This window comes from Melanerpes formicivorus, unplaced genomic scaffold, assembly GCF_026170545.1.
Source record: "Melanerpes formicivorus ecotype bairdi unplaced genomic scaffold, bMelFor1.0.p_v2 SCAF_7, whole genome shotgun sequence".
Classification (NCBI taxonomy): domain Eukaryota; kingdom Metazoa; phylum Chordata; class Aves; order Piciformes; family Picidae; genus Melanerpes; species Melanerpes formicivorus.
The window spans coordinates 14,049,901-14,072,283 of record NW_027142359.1 but is presented as its reverse complement, the minus strand read 5'-3'; the positions used below and the strand labels follow the sequence as shown (position 1 = coordinate 14,072,283).

The 22,383-nt window shown below is 37.8% G+C and overlaps 1 long non-coding RNA gene across 1 annotated transcript in view; it reads right to left on the bottom strand.

The window, feature by feature from the left end:
- Window positions 1-1,077: 1,077 nt before the first annotated feature.
- LOC137442163 (uncharacterized) overlaps window positions 1,078-22,383 on the bottom strand; it is a 45,095-nt gene continuing 23,789 nt past the window's right edge. The window contains exons 2-3 of the long non-coding RNA XR_010987596.1: window positions 4,243-4,279; window positions 1,078-1,165 (exon numbers count right to left, since the gene is read on the bottom strand). This is a non-coding gene — a long non-coding RNA (uncharacterized lncRNA). The remainder of the gene's footprint in view (window positions 1,166-4,242; window positions 4,280-22,383) is intronic.

Here is a 22,383-nt window from a genome sequence, read left to right as displayed (position 1 = left end):
TGACTCACCATTTAAGAGGATAATTATTGTAGAATAATCATCTTGCTTTAATTACCAAGTGGAGAACCACATGATTTTATTAATTTTAGGATTTATGCCAAGTTGGAAACAGAATGGAGAACCCTGATTCAGTCAGTAGTTGACAGCATCTTTGTTAACACTTCTAAAAAGTCTTTATTGGGGAAAACCCACCAACCAAACAAAAAGAACCACCAAACTAGGGGCAGACGCTAAGTACATACAGATATAGATGCCTATTCTTTTAAAAACACTAACTCAAGGAGTCTCAGCAAGCAATACAAACACATACTCTTGTACTGTACCTACCTGAAGCACACAATACATACACATCTCTCTTGATTATTAAGAAACCAAAATGACAAAATATTTCAAAGAATAAGTGACAAGGGGTAGTGCTGCCGACTGCATTGCCCAGAGCAGAAGGCATGAGCACAGCCAGCCCACCCACAGTGATTGAGTCAATCTTTGGCAGTGTCAGACTCCAAAAGGCACAAACCACCTTCAGCAGCCCTCAAGAAAAAAAAAAAAAAAAAAAAAAAAAAAGAAAAGAAAAAGAATTATGAAGTTAATGCCGATTGTGAGCACCTGCCAAAGCAGCTAAGCAAGTAGTCTTGTTTTACTAATCTCCAACTTGTTTTTGTCAGGTAGTAGTGGTTGTGGTAGCTTGGAAATGTGGGTATGCTCATCCTGCTCCTGATTCAGATCAAGAGACCACCTTCTCCTAAGGTGCGTTCAAATCAGTGTGGTGCTCTGTTTGATACATCTGTTTCCCTAGTTACAGGATCAACAGTGACCAAAAGCAAACTCTAAACATCAGGGACTACAGTTAATATGCATATTTATTCAACTATTAACCAATAAGACTCTATTATTACTGCTTTTAAAAGGAATGAATAGTACTATCTGTAAGCAGAAATCAGGATCCTAACTCAAATGACAGCATCTTATTATAACTGCTTAAAAAATATAAAATGTAGTGGGCATAAAAACTCAGAACTTTGAACAAAAAATTCCCCCCCCCCCCCATTATTCTTTCTTGATCTGGTTGTTTTATCTGTCTTCCTCAATCATCGGGAGTTTGAAAAGGCATGTAGAATTCAGGGCTGATGTTTGTACTTCTCTTTCATAAAATATTGTAGACAACCTGCAAAAGACAGCATTTTAGTGGTTTACTACATCCTAGCATCTTCATATCTGCTGGCTGACTCTGAGGAACTGATGCAAGTGCATCTAGCTTCCAAACGAAAGGCAATTAAAAATGGTAATTTTTAATGCCTCTTTAGAGTCACTGTCTGAATATTTTCTCCTGTTTTATTATATACACATAGAAAGGATCTTTTAAGATATACTTTTCTTTTTATTTTTTTTAATGTTTGGATTCAACTCAAACCCTATCAGCCTCAAGAAGTCCATCCAGCAGGGCCATTAAAAGGCAAAGACTTCAAAGAGATGGGCAGGCCTTCCTTTTAAAGCTATTTACACCCTTCCTAAAACTGCAATTCTCTTTCAACATTCACAAAACATTAATTCAATTACACAGTCAAATTCCATAACAATTTCCAAAACACTGAGTCTTCTGTTTCTTTTTCTGAAGCTACACAACGTGTGCTGTAGTATTTGAAAATGCTATTGAAATTTTTACCTTACACTCAGAAAATTTATAATTAAAAAGGATTTTTATTTAACCATATTAGAAGGTTTCTAATTCCCTGCTACTGTTTACTGTCATTAACTAAAAGTTAAAACTGAAGTTTTTTTTATTGAGACATTTTCAACTATTGTTTGCAGTCATTAGTTTGTTACTTATAGTGTTGTCTGATTGCTGACTCCTGACAATGATTTACATATGTGATATGCTAAGAGAAAGAAAAAATAAACATCTTTTTCTGATTAAAAATAGAAATGTAGTATATGATCTTTGCAAAGAGGTAGAGGATAAGAATTCTAAATTGGTTTGCATAAGAGATTACCTTTTTAGTCAGTTCTTGAAAGCATCATGTTTTTGGGAAAGTCTCTGTAGTATCAATCAAGTAAACCATGGGTATAATGAAGAGAGCTGAACAAATAATTCATATAAATAACTTACTCAACCCACTTTTTGAATTCTGGAGTGTCAGTGAGTGTATTCCCTGAATTTTATTAATTTAGAAAATACTCAGCACATATTGTTTCTAAATTGTATACATCAAGATTTTACTAAATGTGCCTGGTTTTAAAAATTAAAGTAATAAACTACAGTTAATTGCATAAACTCTGTGTATTTGTTTCTGATTCTCCAATAAATCAAGAAGACAGTGGATCATCCATCATCAAAAGCAGAGTTAAAAAGTTGTGCAAGATATTGAACCTTCTATCTAGTATGTAAAAGCTAGAAGTTTGAAAAAACCTGAGTGTTGTCTATTTTTCAGCCAATGCTACCCTTAGTTGAGAAAATCATCCTTGAAGAAACAGGAACAGGCAGGTACAACTTACAAGCTTTTAATTAGCTCCTCTCCTGCCACAGCTCACATTGTGCAGGTGTCCATTTACTTTCTGCAAAAGGTGTATTTGCATTTTCCTTTGAATTACTTAGAATAGAATATTTAGAATAGAGTAGAATATTTCAATTTGAAAGAGACATTCAGTGTTCGTCTAGTCCATTTGTACTTAAAAACACTTCTTCTATAACAGGAACAGAGTTCTCCTGCCATGTACAAGGCAGCTAGTATTGCAGCTCTTTAAAGTAAATATGTCCTTTTACAAGCTTCACTGATATGGTTTTGACTGGAAGTTTTATTGTGATACACAGTTGCGTAGTGTACAATAATCAGTTGCTTATTTGATTGTGTAGCATCTAAGACCAAGGTTTTTTTAATAAAAAGGTCTTACAGCTAAATCCATCAAGACACCATAACATTTTTCTCCTACAGAAAATTTTATGGGTCATTTAACTCCACAGAGAGGCAACACTGTGTTAAAATTGATTCATCTTTCCTATATGTGTCAAACTGATATCCTATGACAAGATATTAAGCTATGAATCAAAATTTAACATTCATTGTCCAAAATTCTACAGGTAAGGCCCAAATTTCCTTATGGTTAAAGGCAACCCTCTTCGTCCCCTCCTTCTGCTTATTAAATTATAAATAAATGGTTTCACTAGAGAAGTATTAAATGAAAATACCAACAAATTAGGTGGCACCAATACACATTTCTAAACACATGAAAATGGAGTCTGTTTTAAGATGACTGTCCTGTTAAATTTACAAAATGATGAAACAAATGGATATTAGCATTCAACTGTTCAAAATATTGGTCTCTACTCAGTACAGAAACCCAAAAGTTAAAGGTTTCCATAGTCCACACTAAGGCTTTAAAACCCTAGCAGGATGTCCTAAGTAATGCAGAAATACTACCAGGTAGAGAAAACTTTACAGTCATAATGGATTGTATTTAGGTTAATAATTTATGTCTTTAGCCTTTTTTTATGCTTGGAAATACAGAAATTAAAATTTCATAGTGAAAAAAAATCCATACATTGTATCCTTTTGTTTTCCCCATTTTTTCTTTTCTGTGCTTTTTTCAAACCTGCATATGTTTTGTTTGGTTTAGCATTATTGGACTCATTATCTAAGTAGACAAGCAGATTAATTCTTAAAAATAAGTTTTAAATTTCTCTTTGGAGATAAGATTGAATTCTGCTCTGAAAATTCACCTTATGATATTTCACCTTAGTTCTGTTGTCTCTGTTGAAAGACTAGTTTTATTTAAAAGTACAGGACTAATAATTGTGTGATCTGGGACCTATTTCCCATCCTGTCTCAGATTTTCTGGACACTCTTCTGTATCCAGTCATGTTCAATCTGATGAAAGAAGATATTGAACACTTCCTGTGGGACCCAATCAGCACAGCATTTTACTGGCAGATATAAAATGGGCAAAACAAGCACTACCTCTCAGGTAAGTTACAAGCATTCATTAAATATTTTAAATTGTTCCAAGATTCTCAAAACATGAAATATTATAGGTTTGATTTTAATATTTAATGTGCAACATAGTTTTGGGGCTGTTTTCCTCTTTCTCAATCACTTAATGGATAAAAAATCCCTTCAGCTATTTGTGAAGGGGATTGTAAAGCCACATGACAAAAATAAATAGTTGAATTTGTGGTGAAAGTTGAAAACATTACTGGTGCTGCCTTCTCTATAATCCTTTTCTCTAATACAAGAAAAATGTACAAACCTCGTTAAGCCTGCAGGGACAGTATGTCTCATCTTTTCTAGAGAAGCAAGAAAAATAATAATTACTCATGCAATGGTTTCTAAGGAAAGGTTTTATTTCTTTTAATTCAGAGAAAAAATATTTCTGTTTCATAAAAATCAGTATTTTTTTAAATTAAAAATATTTTTATCCCACTATATGCACAGCTCTATTTGCCAAAGTCATCATGGAAAAGAATGGTTTTCAACTGGTTTGTCTACCAAGACACAGCATGATTTTCCCTTGAGTAAAGAGTGGCAGTGAAAAATAAGAAACTTTATGCAACAAACACACATTTTCCTCTTTTTTTTTCCATATTCAGCTTTGAAAACCAAACTAGCCAGAAATACATTTGATGATGACAAACTTTATCACATATAATTCATCTATCTCCCAAAGAATTAGGCTACCAATAAAAAGACACAGAAATGTACTGTAATGAGATTTTAAGATGTTTTTAATATTCAGACTACAAGGTGGTCATAAAATGAGCCACAGTGTTATGGGAAATTTTGCAGTCCTTTAATTTTTGTCTTTACTTTTGTTCATCCCATATTTGCTCAATTCTGCATGCTTTTGAAAGGTATTTCTACTGAGCTAATTTTGGTTTGGGAGGTAAAGTAGTAGCTGGTTTGTTTTGGTTTATATTGTTTTTTCTTTCTTTGTTAAATAAAGCTGACAGGTCTCTAGGCAAAGCAGTTTGAGGCTGATTTCTGCACTACAGTACTGTAACTTCTCAAGGGTTACTAAGGCTTGCACTGTATTCATGCATCCATGGAAAAGCTGACCTAAACAAAACATCGCTTTAGGTTGTATAAAACCAAAAAGTGTTGCCTGAAATTTCATTGCTGCAATATGCTCCATGAGAAATACTTAGAAAATACTACAGTGCTTTGCCAGATTAGCTTTAGTGAGTGCAAACAATTGAGATGTGGGCCACAGTGACTGCACTATGTAGGGGAAAAGACGTTTTAGCAGTTCAAAATCTGAAAATTAGTTCTTGGAAATTCAGGGAACTACCCTCTGCTCTGTTGGTTTGCTCTTGTGCTAGTGTAACTGCAGGGAAGTCAAAAGATCCACATAAAATAGATAGTGTGGAAATCACCGCATTGTCAAAGACCTTTGCAACTTGATGTCAATTGTGGTTTCCTCATTACTTGAACCTGCAGCCATCAAAGTCAGTTCAGCCATGTTTTTAATTCCCAGAAGTGAGGGAGAAAACATTGTCTGACCCGGTACTGAGTTGCTGCATTTGATGTTTGGCACTGTTAATGATGGTCATGGTAATGAGACAAAAGAATAAAGCCTCCCATTCTGAGAGAAACATTTGCGGTGCTTGTCTGATCAATGCCTCGACTGATTCTGCTAAAAGAGCCGAAGCCCTCTGAGAAGACTCAGATGTGGTGTGATATCATTGTGCTTGAGAAATTAAGGAGGCGTCTTCTGTTTTCATTACAGAACACAAGAAAAGGAATTTGAAGAAGCGCTCTAACAATAGTATGCGTGTTGCTTTTCCATCATAAAAATTTGTTTTTATCATTTTGTTTTCAGATAGCAGAGAAAAGCCCAGCTAGAAGATAGACAAGGAGTCAAACAGAGGAAAAGGGATCCCTGGGGAGTTAGTGATGTTCAAGCAGATGGGGGAGGAGGGAAGAGAGCAGGAGCAGATGGGAGGGGTAAAGAGACCAGAAGCAGAGCAGATGTGAAGGTGGGAGGGGGCTAATTTTGGTTAGAGACAAAGGAGGAAAATATGAATTAAAATTGAAATTTACATTTAGAATTTTCTTTTCCCATAATTACTTTTTATGCCTTACACTAGGGGAAAGTTTGAATACCCTGCAAAACATAAAAGGTAAAGTAAAATAACTTCAATGTCACTTGAGCAAGCCCTAGAAAGCTAAAGGATCTGGAAAAGCTTCTCAACCCTGAGGATTTTGTCTCTAAAAAACTATCAACTGAAGGTTTCCACCTGTGCTGTATTCCACTGCATGAAGTGCATGTTCAGAAAAATATGCGGTAGCAAAACAATAAAGAGGAGACTTTCGTATGTAGATAATGAACGGATGTTGGAATTTCCTGAATTAAAGAAGACTAACAAAAAAATTTGAGTTAGCAAGAGAATTACACACTAGTCTTTCCAAAATAAATAATGAAAAGCTTTAACTCATGTTCACATGCAGATCATTTTCATTTCCTATGGAACCACCTTCTATATTCCTTTTAGTTCTGTATTTTAAAACTGCATTTCATTGATGTGCTTCCTGGCAGGGTGTACAGGTTGTGAGTGAAGTCTGACTGAGAATGCTGCAGCTGAAAGTTAATTAGCGTGTTGGCAAGCTGTCAGCTAGACTTTTGTCTGTTTGCTTTTCGTTCAGAAATGAATGAGAGTGGATTCCAGAGGTGTCTGAGTACAATTAAGTATCTCACTCTCTAAAATAAATATTTTATATTACTGCATGCTTTTAGGAATCAGCCAGAGCTTATCTGTTGACATTGTTTTCCACTGATATCCTTAAGTGTAAATATATGTAAGTAGGTAGTAAAGATGTACTGTGATTGCATCTGTTTGGTGGAGTACAAAGGGCCAGATTCTGAGTTTCATTTAAACACAGAGCAATTCTGTGTAATCCTCAAACCTGCTCCAGGTTTGTAGAGGAAAACTGGAGATCACATAGTAGGCCAGATTTATTTGGCCTGATTCTGTTGCTGGCTATACAGCAGCCACGGCTGTGTAAGTTGTTATAAGAAAAACTGGTAGAAATCTTGGGATATGAAGCTATCTATACCCAGCAATAAACCTTAATACACAGTAATTACTAGGTATGTGAGAATATGTTGGCTAGATTTCACAACCCTAAATTAAAGTAAGCCCATAGTGGATGCAGCAGGGGAAAAGGCAGGGTAAAAGGGTAGCAGAGAATGCCAACTTTTATTTAGACTGGAAGCCACTTCCACAGAGCCCATGCCTAGATGTAAGTTTCATCTGACCATGGACAAAGACCAATTTCTTCATTTGCACAAAATAAGGTGTTCCATATAGCTCAGTTCTCCTGAAAGGATGGCAGACACCAGCCCAAGACAATACAAAGTCAGTGTGCTTCAAGTCTCTTCCCTGATCCTGACTCCTTCATAGACTTTTTGCTCTTCTATAATAACTTTTCTTTACTAAAAAGTCTTTGCAGCTCCCCACAGGTTCCTGACAGAGCACAAACTTCATCTTATGGCTGCAGCAATTCCTGTGGACAGCAGCGTCACAGGGTCAGCAGTGAATATATTATTTCCTAGTGCTTTCACAGACCCTGGCCACTTATACTGGTGGACCCTCACAGGTGTCGGGATGTTTCCTTGAGCTTTCTATGGAAGCTGCCTTTGTGGTCCAGACTCTCTATGGATGACTACAGAAAGATCTCAGGGTAGATTTTAGGTTTTTCTTTGTAGTGTATATTATTTCTTTTTGCATATTTTCACATATTTTCCAGGCTGCAGAGTTACACTTCCAGGACTACTGTTCATATCCTCCAACTGGGCTCTGCGTGGCTCTTTTTTCATAATTAGCTCATTCTGAGGGAAATGATCTGATTCTTCCCTCTCCCTTGTTGCTGCAGCAGCCATACCGAGGACATGATTATATCCAAACACTCATGTCAGCTTCCATGTCCATGGGCTTCCTATAGGAATCATCGTCAGCTCCAGAAATCACAAAACAAAATCATTTCTGTCTTTCATTGTCTCTGAGAATATATTCAGTTTGTCTGTTCAGTTATGTTTCAAGTATGCCACAAGAGTGAACAAACAACCCCTGTTGAATGGGAATTTACTTCATATCACAATCTAGGGCTCCATAATCTAATGTGTCACATCTGAGGCCCTAGAAATCCATGTGTTCCTACTGCTGAACCACGAAGAGAGGCTGGCCTCCAAAGATCAGGCTGAGTATCACAGAATCATAGAATTGTTAGGGTTGGAAGGGACCTCAAGGATCATCTAGTTCCAACCCCCCTGCCATGGGTAGGGACACCTCACACTAGATCAAGTTGCCCAGATCCACATCCAGCCTGGCCTTCAAAACCTCCAGGGATGGGGCTTCTATCACCTCCCCAGGGAACTTGTTCCAGTGTCTCACCTCCCTCACAGGGAAGAATTTCTTCCTAACATCCAATCTGAATCTACCCATTTCTAGTTTTGTACCATTTTCCCTAGTCCTATCACTATCTGACACCCTAAAAAGTCCCTCACCAGCTTTCTTATAGACCCCCTTAAGATACTGGAAGGTGACAATTAGGTCTCTTTGGAGCCTTCTCCAGACTGAACAGCCTCAACACCCTCAGTCTGTCCTCATAGGAGAAGTGCTCCAGATCTCTGACATTCCTCGTGGTCCTTCTCTGGACATGTTCCAGCACCTCTAGATCCTTCCTGTAATAGGGGCTCCACAACTGGACGCAGTACTCCAGATGGCGTCTCACCAGAGCAGAGCACCTCCCTCAACCTGCTGGCTATGCGTCTCTTGATGCAGCCCAGGGTGTGATAGGCTTTCTGGGCTGCAAGTGCACATTGTTGGCTCAAGTTGAGCTTCTCATCCACCAAGTAGCATCAGAGTATCTCTGTGAGTAGAATTTGATTGTCCTGAACTAGTTTCATAGCCCCCTGGAGGAGCAAGCTGAGATGATAGAGGTGAGGAAAATCTGCTGCAGAGTGGAAGATAATAGGAAAGCATCACAGGATACATTTCCTAACAAATTTGAGTATCCGTTGTACACATTTGCATTGCAAGGGGCCCGGCTGCTGCAAGGCAGACTAGAGAGGTGATTGTCCCGCTTTTCTCAGCATTGGTGAGACCACACCTTAAATGCTATGTTCAGTTTTGGGCCCCTCATGACAAGAAAGACATTGAGGTGCTGGAAGGGGTCCAGAGAAGCACAAAAAAAGGCTGGTAAAGGGTCTAGAGAAGTCCAGCCTGGAAGAAAAGGGAGGCTGAGGGGATACCTTATTGCTCTCTACAACTACCTGAAGGAAGAGATTGTAGACAGGTGGGTATTGCTCTGTTCTCCTTAGTAGGATAAAAGGAAATGGCCTGAAGTAGAAGTAGGGGAGGTTTAGGTTGGACATTAGAAAAATTTCTTCACTGAAAGGTTTATCAAGCACTGGAACAAGCTGCCCAAAGGAGTAGCTGAATCATCATACCTAGAGGTAATTCTACACATAGGACCTCAAAACAGGAACTTACAAAATCTTTTAAATGACCAGTAGTATTCGTTGGGTTTTGGTTGGTTGGTTGGTTTTGGTTTTGGCTTTTTTGGCTGTTTTTTTAATGTTGTAAGTTAATTTTATATGATAAAATTGGCAAACATTTTGAAATTTTGCAGCAGAGAAAATCACTGAAACACTGAGGTACAAGGAACTCAGATTAGTTTTGGGTACAGATGTGTTCTGTTACTGTATGTTTAGCTGTTTTGCACACTAATACAGTGACCAGGCTTGATGCCTTTTTGCATCCCATTTTATCCTATGTTTTGAAGTTCAGTGAGAAAGTGACAGCTCAGAGCCATCCCAGGTTGTTTCTAACTTTTACCTGAAGAAGGAAGGCTCCCTTGTGCCCTCCTCAGTATACACATGTGTGAAGTTTATAATATTAGTTTATATATTTTAGAAAGGATATAAACTATTTGGAATAGAAATGATTCCTGAGAGTTTACATATAACCCCCTCAAGGATTCATATTCTTCCCTAAATCACTAATCCTGCTGTTTTGATGGCTTAAAAATCTACTGCTTTAGAATTCTTTGCGTCTGTATCCCCAGCTGGTCCCTAATTGTTTCTCTTCTACATTTATGCATACGCCAGATCATGTGTTGATATACAACATCTTTATCACAAATTGATTTAAATCTGTCTGGCTCCATTTCTCAGAATCCATCAGCATAAAGCAAAGCATTTATTTCCTGTCCATCACAAGATAGTCTGAAGTAGTCATGACTTCCAAACTCCAAAACACAATAGCACATAAATTAGTAAATGCAATTTATGAGAACAGATTTATAACAAGTACATTTCTAGCAGCATTGTATTAAACAGGAATGTTTAAGTCAGGGCAGCTTGTCCCTCCAGATTGCCAGTCATTTTCAATCACTGTAAGAAGTGAAAGCAATTTAAGTAAATATAGGAATTTCTTTGAGCTTTTGTTTTAACAAACTTTGCCAAGGTAGAATTTATGTCAGCTGAGAACTGGTTGGGGTTTGCCAGTTTGCCTCAGCTGACCCCAAGCCCCAAGCTTCTGAGAACATGGAAATAAAGAACAAAACTGTTGTTAACATTGCTGAGCTTTCCAGGAGATCCTAAAGAGACCTCTGTTATCTTTTATAAACACCAGGAAGATCTAATCCAAGGCAGGCTTTCTTCGTTGCAGGGATGAAGAAGTGCACATGTAATAACCTATAGGATTAATACTGCTCCAGGTAAAAATTACAGCATACCTTTTGGTATAATCACCCTGTTAGAACATGTTTTGCCTCAAGTTTAAAGACTATTAATCTTGTGAAGAGCAGGAAATCTGCAATCCATGTCATCTAGTTGGCATGAAGCACAAACCGCTCAGCAAAGCTGCTGAAATTCTGGTCTAGAATAAACTTGTGAATGAGACATGAACAACCTTATCAGCTTGTTGCTTCTGGTAGCTGCCATCACCAACTACTCTCCCCTTTTTTCTTCCCTAGTCATTGATTTGGCAGCATGCAGTGTATTTTTCCTCTATTTGCAAAGGTAGAGATGTCACATGAAATAGTATAGCACAAGCTAAATACAAGGTGTTTGCCCTCTAAGAAAGAAACCCTACCAAATAATCAAGCTACTTCATCAACATGCAGGCTTGGAGGCAGCTAAAATCCACTCTTCAGGGCTTTTTTGATCTTATCCCTGGCTGTGCATTCCAGTTTGCTAGTACCTGGGAGATGCAACCTGAAGCTGTTGTGGGCAGCTTACACCCTGGGATCCCTACTCTCAATCATGTTGAATACCACGTTCAGAACATTTCACATGCAAGAAAAATAAGAAAGGTCAGAAAGTATCTGATGCACAAAGGCACACAAATATCTTTCAAATCTCTATCAGTCTTCAGGTGAGGCCAGCTCAGCTCTTGTATATGATTCCTGCTATGTCCATGTGCCAGAATCATTTCTACCTCTCCCTACCTGCCCCTAGGGCCAATGATTTCTGTTCTATCTGGAGAAATCTCTAGACACCCTCATCCACAGCCCCAAATAGAACAGCAAATATGGCAGAGGCTACTTACCAGCCTGACCAGGCTCTCACCTAAAATTCAGTAACGCATTGAACCCAGGTCCAAACAAGAACACTGGCAACTTGACAGGAAGGGTTAGAAAGGATCAAATACTAGCCTTTCTAGGACTAACTATTTAATGTCCCCTCTATGCAGGAACACTTCTTCCAGAGACTGATGTGCTGTGCAAAGGGAAGTCAAGTACAACAACAGCTCAATTCACCCCATTTCTACTTGAAACACTTCTCTGCTCTCAGTTTCCTGGGGTGGTTAGCTACACTTTGAGAATGATGATGAGAACAAGGTGCATATTAAAAGTTTGACTTTTAATATATTATTGCTCAGATAGTCTTAAAATAATTTAGATGGTAGATAGCTTACTATATCTAGAAAATACATTAGCATGCCAGTTTTCTCATATCCTTAGTAAGCTCCTACTTGTCAGAATTTGTTTGCATGTTGCTATAGGCCATGAACAGCACACATTGCTGTGTTTTGAGCTCTGGAAAATGAGACAACTTGAAGTGCAGCCTTCCAGACACTCTGAGAAAAGCAAACAAAACAATTCACATCAAGACAAACTCAAAAAAAGGAAGACAGAAAAGGAGGTGGAAAACAGTAAATGCTCCTAAAACTCACAAATAAAATGTGCAATAGCTTCACCCAGGTGACCAGGTAGACTGTTTTAACAACTTTTTTCCCTTCTCCAGTCACCTTTACACAGATTATGTAGGAAGAGAAAGGACCATGGGTAGATTATGACAAGTTATTTAATTTCATGCATGTAGTCACAAATCACCATATACAATCTCTTTATTTCTTGGTTTTGGTAAAATCTCTATATTTTAAGAATATAGTGAGTTTGATTTTTGGTATTTTCCCTTATGTTGTTATTCTAATGCCAAGGACCACTGTTTTTAGACCACTCCTTTCTATCAATTACAGGTGAAACCACAGCTTGAGTTAGAAAAGGCCAAACCACTAGATTATCAAAAGGTAAATGTTCTCTACCACAAGAATGTATTACCTAGCACATCTAGCTTTCAGAAAATCCATTTATGCATGCTGTTTGCAGGAGCTTACCTTCCTGTTAGAAAAAAATCAATAGCTTCAATCTCAAAAACTCAACCCTAATAAGTGAAAAAAAAAAAAAAAAAAAGAAGTGGTAGAGGCCATTTTTCAAAGAGCCTTTGTCCTGCAGTAACAGGTGAGGACTGTTGGTTTTACTGTGCTGTTCACAAATAAGATATGATTGAGCATTTAAAAGAAATATATTCACATTTTCAAATGCAAAGATTTATTGAAGTAAGATGTATTGAGACATTGCCAAGTAGATGACTGCTTGCTCAGGTTCATATTTCAGCTTGTGAATGCTCATGAATGAACCTTAGTTGTTTCTCATAAAGATAATTACATTCCCTTTTTCTGGAAATATCTCTCAAACTTTATATGTTATGGTTCTACGCAAAAGCTTGAGTTAACTGAAAACAACTTGAACTCAGAATCTAGGTATTTGCAAGGAGGTAAACATAATATTGAATCTGATATTTGAGGTAAAATTTTGAAAAGTCTCTGAAATTCTTATGTACATATCACATTTCCAGATTTTTTCTCCTATGCATTTGCTCTTCTGAGCTCTGTTGCTCAGAGCCACATCCAGCCTGGCCTTCAAAACCTCTAGGGATGGGGCTTCTATCACTTCCCTGGGGAACTTGTTCCAGTGTCTCACCACCCTCATGGGGAAGAATTTCTTTCTAACATCCAATCTGAATCTACCCATTTCTGGTTTTGCTCTATCCCCCTAGTCCTATCACTACCTGACACCCTAAAAAGTCCCTTACCAGCTTTCTTGAAGGCCCCTTTCAGATACTGGAAGGCCACAATAAGGTCTCCTCGGAGCCCTCTCTTCTCCAGACTGAACAGCCCTAACTCTCTCAGTCTGATTCCATCAGAGAGAAGCTCCAGCCCTCTGATCATCCTTGTGGCCCTTCTCTGGATGCATTCCAGCACCTCCAAATCATTCTAGTAATAGGGGCACCTCCCTTGACCTGCTGGCCACACTTCTCTTGATGTGATTTATTACCAAGAAAAACACATGCATACACTCTCAAACCAGAAAAATAGGGCCGGCAGTGCATCAGACACTCAGGAAAGATAAACTGTCTCAATTTTTTCTGAATGGGATGGTCACATGAGGGAAGAGAGGATTGCATGTGGAAGGGTGAAGGGGAATTGGGTGAGCTTGTGGAAGATTTAAAAGGTTTGGTCATTAGCTCCGTAATCCTTTTGGTTTCGCTGCAGAAAAATGTGTTAACACCTTGTCAGAATTGTTCTGTCATGCCTCCTGCTCTTTCAGGATGTGCACTTCAGTAACACTTTGATCTCTGAAAGACAGAATGAGGAAGCAAAGTTCATGCTAATGCAACCTTAGCTCTTCCTCCTAGGATGGGCTGTAATAATAGGATGCTAGGGATTGGAAGGGACCCTCGAAGATCATCGAATCCACTGCACCTTCAGAGCAGGACCACAGAATATAGCACAGGCCACACAAGAATGCATCCAGATGGGCCCTGAAAGTCTCCAGAGGGGAAGACTCCACAACCTCTCGGGGCAGCCTGCTCCAGCGCTCCATGACCCCACAGTGAAGAAGTTCCTCCTCATGATGAGGTGGAACCTCCTGTGCTGTAGTTTATATCCATTTCCCCTTGTCCTATCACAGGGTGCAACTGAGCAGAGCCTGTCCCCTCCCTCTTGACATCCAGCCCTCAGATATTTATAAACATATGCTAAAGCCCCTCTTAGGTTTCTCTTCTCCAGACTAAAATGCCCCAGTGCTCTCAGACTCTCCTCACAGGGCAGATGCTTCAGTCCCTTCATTATCCTGGTGTTTTCTGCTAGTATCCAGGGACAAAATTCACTCTTGGCAAACCTTTTTTTTTTGCTTGTTAAAACTTGTTATTTTGATGGGAAAAGCACAGATTTTCCCGCCAAGCAAAATTATAATTACGGAAATATTTCATTGTAATAACTACCATTGTGCTGTTTTATGAAGTATTGATGGCTTTGCTGTTTTTGCATGGACCAAAGCAATACATGAACTGCAGTTGTGCATTATGGAAGATTTATGAAAAATGAAGTTATTTTAAAATCCCCTTCTTTCACCACCTCCCTTTCCCACCACATCTGTCCTTTCTCCACCCCACCCACCCCATTTTCCCCCTCAAATCCCAGAGCACCTGGGCTCTGTTGGAGTCTTCTCCCACCCCGAGTCATGGTCACTTTGCCCTCCCTGCCCACTCCCCTTTTTTTTCCTCCCCAGGAAAGGCAGAAGCCCTAAGATGCCCCTGTCTGGGCTGAAGGATCCTCTTCCCATTGCTGGTGAGTCCACACAGTTTATGCTGTGGGGTATGGGCAGGGAACAAAGGCTGGTAGGAATAGGGTAGTCAGGTAGGAATAGGGTGGTTGGCAACTCAAATATCATCCATGGGTGCTGGCTGGGCCTCCTTTCTGTGGCTGAGCTCCTCTGGGTGGTCTCTTGGCTTGTTGAGAATCTTGCCCCTGGCTCTTGGATGGGTACAAAAATGGTGGTCGTGGAGCAGAAGCTGTTTAAGCAAGGTGAAGGATTGTGTAGGGGGAGCAGGAGATGCTTTGGGAAAATGAAGGCTGGTGGGGTGGGGGCAGGGGTGTTAAACTAGATGATCTGTAGAGACCACTTCCATCTCTGGTAATTCTATGATCTAGTTGCAACCCCCTTGCCTCCATCAGGGACACCTTCCACTAGACCATTTCAGCATCTTTAAGGGCCTTTGTTTTTTTTATTTTTAATTTACTAAACATAGAAATTAAAACATAATATGGTAGCTCTGATGACGTGATGGATTTTTGGATTTGAAGCTAACTTATTTTGAAAATAAGGTCTTCTGTGTATCGACATAAGAAATAAAATGATTACATGAAATTCAGGAGTGAATATAAATTATTGGCATGAGAACCATTTAAAATCCCACCAAATTTGTGGGAAGGGTTTGGTTATTGCAGTGGAAAAAAAATTCAACTCCTCAACTTTTTGCCTCAAGCCCATACATTTTTAGCTTTACTTGGTTTCAATTTCTAAAATTCTTAGAAGTTGAAGATTATTTTTTCCTCCCAGTCTCCTAATCACTAAAACAACATTCTGAAAGAAACTCCAAAATGAATATGATGCTTAAAAGTTTTACACCCGTATTTACAACTAGTTACTGCTAAACTAAATAGCTTGTGATGCAGTATGCCAGAAACCATGCATATCTTTTGTGGGTATTCAATATGAGCCACATATGAACGCTTTTTATTCGAGTTCCCTTCTGTCTAGTCAAATTATCAGATCATTATGGCTCGCTTGCCTCTTCGGGCTCCCTTCCAATGTATTCCACATTTGTACCCATTTCTCCCTTACTAGTCACTTACTATGCTTGAAGCTGTTTTTCTTATTCTTAACTCCTCTCATTTAACACTCTTCAAGTATGCAAAACTCCCCTGCGAAGAGCAAGGGAATAATCTCTTCCCCATATCCATGGTGAACAGGACAGAAAATAATGAGCTTAAGCTCTAGCAATGAAGATTTAAATTAGTTGTTATTTGGCTTTACTTTTTTTTTTTTCCTATAGTAACAACAACAACTTGAATCCTATCTAACAAAAAGAAAGGTTAAGCATTTGGATAGATTGCTTGGGGAGGATGTGAGATCTCTTGTCACAGAAGGTTTTAAAAAACAGGTTAGACAAACATCTGTCAGGAATGGTTTAGGTATAGCTGATGCTGCCTGGGGGCAGAGGGAATGGATGAGGTGACCTCTTGAGGTCCCTTCCAGATGTATTTTCTATTTATTTCCGTTTTTTTCAGTCTGGATTTCACAAGGCTCTTCAATGCATTTTCTCTCTGTGATTATCAGATTTATGTTTGTAAAATACATACAGGGTGTTTCTGTGAAGAAAAAAGAAACCTTCAAATAGAAATTATACTTAGGAAAACGTTGATTTAAAATATTATTTAAATGCAAAACTATTTTTAGCAAAGGCAATAAAACTAGCAAGAAAAAACACAGAAGGCAACACTTGAAACCATTAATTACATAGGGGGTTTCAAACATTCATTAGACCGTACAACTTGTCCTTGTTGTAAGTGGTATTGACCCTTTAGAAATTAAGTTGATCCAATATTTCCTACTATAACTTCTCTTAGGGATTAGGACATTTTAAGAATTTTCTCTTGTGATATTTGGTCTTTGATAGCTTAGAGGCAAAGTGAATTAATTCTTCCCATAGAAAGAAACTATCAAATTCCAAAGAACACAGTTGCGTATATATAGTACATGTCTAGAATAGAATTAACCAGCTTGGAAAAGACTTCAGAGATCATCAAGTCCAGCCCATCACCCAACACCCTCTAATCAACTAAACCATGGCACCAAGTGCCACCTCCAGTCTCTTAAACACCTCCAGTGATGGTGACTCCACCACCTCCCTGGGTGGCCCATTGCAATGGCCAATCACTCTTTCTGTGAAGATCTTTCTGTGAAAATCTTAGAGTCAGTTGGAATCAGCTGGAGTCATGTAATTCTTTAGCTCCCAGGGCATCACTTCAAAAAGAATTTCTTTTCATTCCTCAAGTACTGATAATGGAAATATAAAGCAAAGTGATGGGAACCTGTTACATCCTGTGGTTCCTGTCAGGATCTGTGGTGAATGCTGGCCAAAGTGAGACTGAAAGTTCACAACGGTGTTGTGAAGAACAGTTCTTCCCACACAATGTTTGCTAGGAACTTCCCATTTGTATAAAATAAGCTGTTCTTCTACCTCAGAAACCCAGAAGGTGCTCCCCATGGTCAGGAACAACAAAAATTCAGTTGTAGCTGGATCTGCTAACTTTATTTCAATTTCTTTTGATATACTGTAAGTATAATTCATTCAGTTCAGATAGATATTTTAAAGATATTTAAAATATATATTAGATTGTGTGGAAAGTAGTTTAAATGTTTTATAAATATTTATCATTGTAACATGTTTCAGAGTAAGAATTTAAAAAGCTCAACTTTTTTTAATCTCAATCAGTTAGTGAGTCATCAGATTAACTTGTTATTTATTTATAAAGGTTTGTAATTGAACCACAGCTTCATGCAGGGGATTGGTAAGCTAGCAAGTGACACTGTGACACTGCAGCAGAAAAATGTGCAGGTATCACATGAAGTTCCCTGCAATGCGCTGTCAGTTTTATTAGCAAGCACAGAGCTGTTTTGTACATAGATATGTTTCTGCTAACAACACAGTAGTTCTGCCTCTTCATTTAATACAGTCTCAATGATGAGAAGAACATACAGTTTCTCTGAATGCTTTGGCTCAGCCCAGATGTTAGGATTTTTTCTGCATATCTAGTTAAGGCAGATTGCAATATTTTGTAGCTCCAAATTTCTTCAGATCGTTTTACTGGTCTGAAAGCCCAAAGTGACTCTTGCCAGACCCTAAAACCTTAACGTCATTTGTCACTAAAAGTCCCTGAAAAACTTCAAAATAAATGTATGGAATGTTTCAGGAATTTTTTTTTTATTGATCATTTAAAGTTTGGGATCTACTTTCCACTTCTTTTCCTATATCTTCCTTGAAACACAATTCAAAGTTGCATTGCAAGATTTTACGATACTAGGAGCCACTGGTTTCACTGGTGTAGCAGGTGTTCCTAGCAAATCTTATACCAAGCATTGCACAGGTAGAGTATGACATTAAAAATACTTCTATCAGATTTTAGAAGATATGGGAAATATTCTGTGATGCTCACATAGTAACTCCTTCTCAGTTTCACTGGATTTTCTGTACCTAATTACAGCCATATTCTCCTTCATTCCAGGATGGCCTGAGAGCCAGAATTCCAAACACTAATTGATAGTTTATTATTTTGATTTTTTTTTTTTTTTTTTTTTTATATCAGACATGCATAATATAATGCCCTCTATTCCACTGTATGCCAACATAGGACTCTGTGGTTCATGAACTCTTGATGCCTCTTAGTGAGAGGAGCAATGCAGGACATAGACAAAAATCCCAAACAAATAACTCAGACACAACTGAAAAGGTTGCAAAAGAAATATTTCAATTTTTGGACTGTTGAACAGTAAACTACTAAGCCAACACACATCCTTTCCCACATTATTCAGTATATGAATAGTTGGTTCATACTTGCTTTCTGACTGTTTTATTACCACTAAATGAAAGCATTCTCTGCTCACCTATGGTGATGGACCAGACAGCATGAGCCAGCTGTGTAACTAGACTACAAGCCCACCATTTCAATTGACTCACGCAGTTACATAACAGAAGTGTCATTAGCATGCTTAGATAGATAAATCTTACTTAGCTTCTCAATCTGTTTATGCAAATGTTAGTCAGCCATGTTGGGAAAGAATTGAAACCCATGTTTTCAAAACTCTGTAGCCAAGATTTATATGGCATCTTTCCTAGCATGTCACCACCCCTCTGCAAATTAAGTACTTAAAAAACAAACAAACAAACAAACAAAAAAACCCCACAAACTTAATATGATTGTGAAATAGAAGAAAATAGCAATTAGTTTCATTAAGGAGCTGTTAAAAAGAACATTTATGTTTCTTTTTTCCTATTCATGATTCTTTGAACATGGGAAACAATGTAATCTTGCTCTGGAGATCATATTTCCACGCATAGTATCAGATATATACATATATTTTCTTCTATATGTAGGATATACTTCTATAGAAGATCTACTAGATCTGTTTGGTTTAACATCTAGATGAGTGATAACTGAGAAATTATTTTAGTAGCCTTTTTAAAAATTTCTACTAACAGACAAATGCAGCACATTAGAGAAGTAAATGCTTTGCTTTAGTCTAGATTTATTGTCCATTGTATATGATCTTTTTTTTTTAAATTTAAAGGGCTTAAGGAGACTGATAGGGCATTGGTGTAGAAGCAAAAGTAACTTCATGCTGCAAATGTTATTTGGCAAACATGGCCCACATTCTTAATGATTATAACCCTTCTTGCAGTATATGCTTTGCCTGAAACAATCTACCAAAACTTTGCCCTGAAGCACAATAAGCAACACAACTGGCAACTCCCAACCTTGTTAATAGTATTTAATATTACTTTGTTATTCTGTCCCTGGTATTAAAAAATAGGCATACTTAAGTTTAGTAGGGCAGAAAAAGAGGTAAATGTAGGTCTTATGACCATACTCATGTATACCAGACATTGGTCTGATTTGTTCCTTTGCTTTCACATCCTGAGAAGCAATACACTTTAGGAAATTGCATGACTCTTCAGTAAGTAAGTTTTATTCCTAAACATTCCAAAACCCAACCAAACAAAAAAGCTGTGTTAGGAAAAACAGTCTACATGATTTGTAAATCACATATAAACTGTAACAGATTCCCTTTGCTATGTAGCAACAACAAAACAAAACAAAAAAATTATATATTTCTTACTATCAAAACATTGCAGTCACTGGAGTAAATCAGCATTTTATAATAATTTGCTTCGTTGCTATGTAAAAGTGAGGGGCTGAGATGGTTTCTCTTTCTTTTACCTCTAGACGTGTCTCATCCAACAAAACTGCAGGGTCTCGAGGATTTTTAAACTATATATGTTTATCTAATGTTTCTAAGGTCTCTTCTCCCAGGCAACCAGTACCAGAACAAGAGGACACAGTCTCAGGCTGCTCCAGGGGAGGTTTAGGCTGGAGGTTAGGAGGAAGTTTTACACAGAGAGAGTGATTGCCCATTGGAATGGGCTGCCCAGGGAGGTGGTGGAGTCACCATCACTGGAGGTGTTCAGGACGAGACTTGATAGGGTGCTTGGTTGCATGGTTTAGTTGGTTGGGTGGTGTTGGATGATGGCTTGGACGTGATGATCTTGAACATCTCTTCCAACCTGGTCTGGTCTGGTCTGGTCTGGTCTGGTCTGGTCTATTCTATTCTATTCTATTCTATTCTATTCTATTCTATTCTATTCTATTCTATTCTATTCTATTCTATTCTATTCTACAGCTATCTGCTAGTTTGACATACCATAACATAAATAGTACATCACAAAGTTCTGAGATTTCCCATAGTTTTCTGGTAGTCCAGAAGAGCTTTGCAGACCATTAATGAAATTGAAGGTGGAGTTACTGACGTATTGTGCCCAAATCACTTGCATCCATCAAAATTGGTTTGAAGTTTTGTAGGGTTTATTTCTATGCTTCACAGAAAAGCAATTGGAAATGCTATAAACATTTGATACATGATTCAAGTAATTCTCATATGTTATCTGTCAACAAGACACCCAGGAAAATAATATTGTTTGACTAGAGCAAACTGAAGCTTGCACATGTGTTCCGAGAACAGTTGAGGATTTTAAGGCCATACAAAACCAGAGAGTAAATAGCTCCCAAGCATTAAATTTCTTTCTGAAATTAGCTCCAGTGTTGAATTTTGGGTTTATACACAGCATCTCAAGCTATCAGAATTAGTCATTATAGCTAAACTTGATAAAGCATATTGGATCTTTTCTGTGCTACCAAGATTTACATTTATGCTGTAGTTTGACTGCAGTTGGCTTGCCACAGTATTACATTAACAGTGATTATAGCACCTAAATGTCCTGTTAGAGATTTCAGGAGAGGAAATCATATTTTAAGAATTATTCTAGTTCTAACAACACAGAGCAAGCAGGTGAAAATATTGCAGAAGTGAAGTCAATATGTAGAATGAATGGTTTTTCTAACCTACCATATCTGAAGAACTGAGTTTGTCTCCATTTTAAAACAAACAAACAACAACAACAACAAAACCACAAACAAAAACAATTCTGTATTTTAAACATGAGGAAACAGGCAAACTTTGTCCTGCCTGAGAAGACACTGCATTTAGTGACCATGTGACAGAGGAAGGATAATTATGCATGAGTAAAAGCACTGATATGTAGACATTCCTTGAAAGCCAACATTTCTACTCCATTATCGCATCATTAGTTCAAGTAGGGTCAAATCTTACACCAAAAGAATTTTATAATTGCTTAAACAGGGTTTGATATATCCTTTATAATCCACTCTTAAGTGATATTTACCGACTTTTCTATGCTACTGGACAAGTTTTTAAGAAGGATTTGAATTCACAGATGATGGCGGTTTGGCAAATAGGTACTGTGTAAATGTTCATATTCTTTTCAGTAGGGAATATTAACAAAAGAAGCCATTTTAAGAATGTTTTATCCTAAAAGGAATAAATCACTTGAAAGGTCAGAGACTAGCACCACCATTAACTGCAGAATAGATTTTTCTCAAGCAAAACTGAAAAACAGCTTGCTTTGGGGAAGTAAAAAGCAATATTAACATTATAATAACTTGGGGAGTAAATTAAAAATTGTAAATATTTTTAAATTAATAACAAGTAAAATTTATTACATGGCAAGAAAAAAATATACATTTTGAATGTAACATGAAATCTGATTAAGTTGTAGCTGGTTTGGTCTTATTTTGATATCAGTCTAAGGCATTTGAGTAAAAGTTAGGCAAGAAAGGAAACACATAGGACTTCAGAATCTTGAGCTCACTTATCACAATTTATCACCTGTATGTAATGAATTCCAATTAAGCTGTTTCTGAGTCATCTAAGAAAGGATAAGGAAACAAATTATTTTTATATCACCTACACAATTCATTTTTCCAGTTGAGCTGGAAGATGGACAGATAGATACAGTGAAATGGAGAAACAGCAAGATCACAAGTCACAAATCATTTTGAAGGCCTAAGGGTTTAAAAAAGACATTACTTTCTCAGAAGCCCTCCTAGATCTGAAATGTTCA